This window comes from Capsicum annuum, chromosome 6, assembly GCF_002878395.1.
Source record: "Capsicum annuum cultivar UCD-10X-F1 chromosome 6, UCD10Xv1.1, whole genome shotgun sequence".
Lineage (NCBI taxonomy): Eukaryota > Viridiplantae > Streptophyta > Magnoliopsida > Solanales > Solanaceae > Capsicum > Capsicum annuum.
In genome coordinates this window covers 213,159,430-213,165,109 of record NC_061116.1, presented here as the reverse complement: position 1 = coordinate 213,165,109, position 5,680 = coordinate 213,159,430, and positions in this window count along the sequence as shown.

The following is a 5,680-nucleotide window of genomic DNA, read 5'->3' as shown; positions in this document are numbered from 1 at the left end:
ATATACACTTCTATAGAAGATATATACACGTGTATACGCACCATTCAATCTATATATACTACTACTTCTAAAATATACTACAATATATATAGATATACTTATATACTAATTTATAAAACATATACACATGTATACGTTAAATATATACTTCTATAGAAGATATATATATACAAGTGTATACGCACCATTCAATATATATATACTACTACTTAAAAAATATACTACAATATATATACATTACAATATATATAGATATACTTATACACTAATTTATAAAACATATACACATGTATACGTTAAATATACACTTCTATAGAAGATATATACACGTGCATACGCACCATTCAATGTATACATACTACTACTTAAAAAATATACTACATTATATATACATTACAATATATATAGATATACTTATATACTAATTTATAAAATATATACACATGTATGCGTTAAATATACACTTCTGTAGAAGATATCCAATTTATAAAATATATACACATGTATACGTTAAATATACACTTCTATAGAAGATATATACAAGTGTATACGCACCATTCAATGTATATATACTACTATTTATAAAATATAATACATTATATATACATTACAATATATATAGATATACTTATATACTAATTTATAAAACATATACACATGTATACGTTATATATACACTTCTATAGAAGATATATGCACAAATATACAAAACATATGCTACTTAATATAATAAATTAATAATATTTGGTAGTAAATTAATAATATATTAGAAGTAAGTTTTTAATTTAAAGTGGAAAACTAGAAATTCAATTTAAAATTTTAAATCGTTAAATGAAAAAATATAAAAAGCAAGGACTAAGGAGTGAATGAATTTGGGGAATTTTATTGATTGCAAAATGATCCAAAATTTATAATTTACATGAATGAAAAATCTACAAATTATGCATCATTTTTTTCAAGTCATTCATGTTAATATTAACGGGAACTTGCATAGGATAGTCGAAGTCAACGGGGGCAAAACCATGCATTGGACTTGATTCTGCTGAGTTCTCCCGTGAAGTCATAATTTCTTCAAGTTTCAGCTCGTCGCTCGGATCCGGTTCCATTCCTTGGTTTCTTCTTTCCGCTCTAATCCAATCTCTGAGGCAAACTGGAACATTCATTGCATTGCTTCCCAATGAGTGTCGGTTGTCTCCAAGCTGCTATCGTCTCTGACTAAAGGCGCTTTCTGATGCAACGGTTGACATTGGAACATTCAAGATATCTCTAGCTAATCTTGAAAGCACAGGATATTGTGTTTCATTACTCCTCCGCCAATCCAACGTGTTGATCCATCGTCTGCGATCCTCTGGTGCCGTCCGAAGATAATATTTCAGCTCTTCCCGATAAGTTGATGTGTAAGTTCTCTCATCAACACTGTTCCAACAATTTAAATCATAAAACGAATCAGAAAAACCACTATGTGCCGGCTTTTTAGAAGATGATGGCTCCTCGGGAGGATGAGGAGTGACAGTTGGAGTGATATTTGTAGGTGCGGCTAAATCAAATAAATCAGCATAGTTATTATATAATTTTTCTATGTAATCCTTTGCATTAGCCGTAGCCGTCCACAAATCAGGTTGTACTTGTTCAGAATCATGGTTAGTATTTATTTCTAAGTTATTATAAATAAGAGTACTAAAGTGGCACATATTATTATATTTCATGCACGGATTTAGCATAGCACCAACCAAGTAAATTGGGGGAATCGGGAAAAAATATTTTTAAAATTTCATAAACATGGCGCCAACAACTTCTTTATAACCTTCTTTATTTTTATATTCTTTGAGCAAACCAGAAATATTGGCTATATATGCCAAAATATTACAAATAGTAGAATAATAAGCACCAAAAAATTCAACCGTAGCTATATAAAATTTTTCTAAAAACATAACAAGATTATTAATTACAACCCAATCAGAATTATGTAGCATGCAATCAGCAGAATTAGCAAATGAACCGCAATGTTGGTTAAAAGCTAGTGTAATAGGAATTCAATATTTATAACAAGTTTTTAAAAATTCATACGTAGAATTTCATCTAGTGTCAATTTCCTCAGGCATCAAAATCGGTGTAAGTCCATTTTCTTGACATTTAACTTTAAATTCTCTAATTCTTGATCTACGATTATTTTCTTGAATAAAACCAACGGCAAGACGAATTTTTTCAATATAAAGCTCAAAAAATTCAAGACCATCTTTTACAATTAAATTATATATATGACATGCACACTTAATATGAAAAATTTCAAGCAACGGCGGAGATAGCGTAGATTTTATTTTTGTTATAGAAGTCTTGTTGTTAGAAGCATTATCAAAAGCAATACATAAAATTTTATTTTCGATATCATAATATCCGGCAATTTTAACAATAGAATCAGCAATAAATTGTCCAGTATGTTTACGATCTTCATGATATAAAAAAGCAAGAATACGTTTTTGCATCACGAAATTACTATCCATCCAATGACAAGTAACGGTTAAATAATCATTTTTATTTATAGCACGACCAAGATCAGAAGTTAGGGACAATCTGCACTGAATATTTTTTAACAATGTTGATAAATAAAAATAATATTGTGAATGGAGTCTAAAAATATCAGACCGACAAGTAGTTCTAGGAATACCGTTAAACATAGGATTATAAATTGCTTGTATATAACGAATAAAGGCATCAGAAGAAAGAAAACTAAAAGGAAAACAACCCACAGCTATCATTTTAGCTATTTCTTCCCGGTCCCTCAATTTATTATACTTCTTCGCTACGTGACCGGTTGCTGGGTCCATTCTAGTTTGCATTGGCCCACCAACATCCCCACCACCTTGTGCAATATTTAACTCTCTTTTGTAATTTTCAGCTATATGTCTGATTAACGTACCCGTACCCCCTTGCTTGCCTCCACTTCTATGCTTATATATTTGTTGACAAATATTGTATTGCATCTCAATAACTGATATACGTTCAAAAAATTATCATGCAACACTAGTTCTTTTATGAGGTCTTGGGGCACTGGGAGGACGGGGAGGAAGATTCACCGATTCAGATCTAACATTAGCATCTCGTACTGCGGGTGTCTCAACAATATTTTCATTATCTTCATTTAAATTAACCGCATCTACTTCATTTTCTTCTTCTATACCGTAATTTTCCTAAGCTTCTACATAATCCATATCGTGAGCACCTACACCTATTTCTTCCCCAAAAGATGTACCAAGCGGTACCGGAGGCGAAGGCACACAGGTATATCTACTACTTGAACTACCTCTACCACTAGTAATTCACTTTTTACTACCACTACCGCTTCCGGGACAAAATTTTTTAACACCTTTAGTAGTGAGGTTTCTTAATTTATCCATAATATAAATTAAATTAAAGTAAAAATATTCAAAATACACAAATATAATAAAATTAAGTATTAAACAATTAATACAATAAATAAAAATTAAACATAAGAGATGGAACGACAATACCAAATTTTGGAAGTATCCGAAGGTTGCGACTTTAGAAACTTTCGCTCATACTTTGTAAACGAAAAATTAAAAAATTAAAGTGAACACTTTAAGAAATTAAATATATTGAATATTGGAGAATTGAGAATTGAGCTTTAAGAGTGTGAAAAATCGTGTGAAAAATGATTTGAAATTGTAGGGTATTTATAAAAAAAAATTTGGGATTAAAAAATATTTTTTTTACAGTTAGTTTTTTTATTTTTTAATAAATGGGCTCAAACTAGCCGTTTGGACCCAAAAACGGCTATATCGCCATTGGGCCAACGGCTAGTTTGGCCTAAAATCTCAATTTTTTTTTTTAAAAAAGGTATCCGGGCTAGGCCGAGCCGGTTAACCGAAGTGCCTGGACCGGGCTTGGTCCGGGCCGGGTTATCCGGGCCCATTTTAAAAAGATACCAGCCCAGGACCCGGAACCCTAAAGCCCTAGGGATTACTGGGCCGGGTCAAATCGGGCCGGGTTAGTTACAAGGGCCCGGCCCAACCCACTTGACACCCTTACCGGACACCGGATGAGAAACCAAAAAAAAAAAAAACCTCCACTTTTAAATCCCAATCATTAAACTATTAAGGGAAAAAGCTCAAATATGTAACCGAACTATTAGAAATGGTTCATCAATGTCATCCGTTAAAAGTTTGGTCTTGTTTATGCCATTGCCGTTACAAAACAGGACCATTTATGTCATTATTTTGCAACGGTGTTTTTGTAAAACCACCTTTGCTATATGGACTCTTATTAGAGGTCCACATCACCAAACTAGACACACTAAAAATATTACTCATTTAAAAATTTAAATAGCATAAATATTTGATTTTACTCTATCCGATATCAATCAAATCTAATAATCAAGATTTTTTTTTGAAAAAAGTTTGAAATTCCAATGAAATTGTTTATTAAAAAAAACCCGCAGATACTGGAGGGATGAAATTGAAATTTGCAAGTATTGCTACTGTTTTGCATATTATTCATTATCATTGATGAATAAGTTATTTTTATTTTCACAACAAAGCGATTAATGGGTTGAAGATTCTGCCATTCAAAACAAAAAAGAAGGCAAGATAAATAAGTAAACATAACAAGTGAACGTAAATCATCCCCAAAAACTAAGTTCAACCCTTGAACAATGCATCCTTCGCATAAGCCAAGTTGTTCATAGAAACAAACTTGTGTTGACTAAACTCCAACATGCAGGCTCTATAGAAGCCATTAGGCCATGCACATCCCTTCAATTACACAATATACACTTGTGATATATTGAACAATAATTCATCAATGATATGAACACTATGCAAAACAATCATAATACTTGCAGTTTTCAGTTTCATCGAAATCAACCCCCACCCCACTCACCCACCCACACACAACAAAGCTGTATTTTCAGTTTCTTTTATAAACAATTTCGTTGCATTTTCAAACTTTCTTTTTTTAAAAAAAAAAATTGGTTATTGAATTTGATTTATATAGGATAGAATAATATGGAATACGGTTATGTTATTTAAAATGAGTCTTTTATAAAATGAGTAATACTTTTACTAGGTCTAATTTGGTGATGTGAACCACATAGCAAAGGTTTTTTTAAGAACATGCATAGCGTAGAATTCCATAACAACAAGTAAAAGAAAGGAGAAAGTGAAACACTAAGTCGAATATCTCTTCGCTTCCACCTCTCTCCGTGTTCTTGCCTCCCAAAGAATCTTTGGCATTTTTTGTTGCCCACCTCCTCAACATCTTTTCTAGCGGGTTTTATGACCTAAGATGTGTGGGAATTCAAAATTCACAGGATTAATTTTTTCTGACTCGTCTAAGCTCATGCTTTGTGGGGATTGCAGACAAGCCTGATCAGCTATAAAGTTGCTCTTATTTTCTGGCTCTTCTGTCTATCTCACTTCATGAGGTCCGAGGTCCTTAGATGAGTCCGGCAATCCTTCTTCCTTCTTTTGCTTCAAATCAAGCCAAAATCACTTTAGTTTGATCGTGTTCATCAAATGCATTTTCTATACGCATAAAACTCTTATAAATAACATTCCATAGAAGACAAACAACTTAGCAAGGTTAATATACAATATTCTTGTTTTTAAGATCGTGATGTCTAGATCAACTTTTGTGCACCTCAAGAATTTCACGGGATACCTAT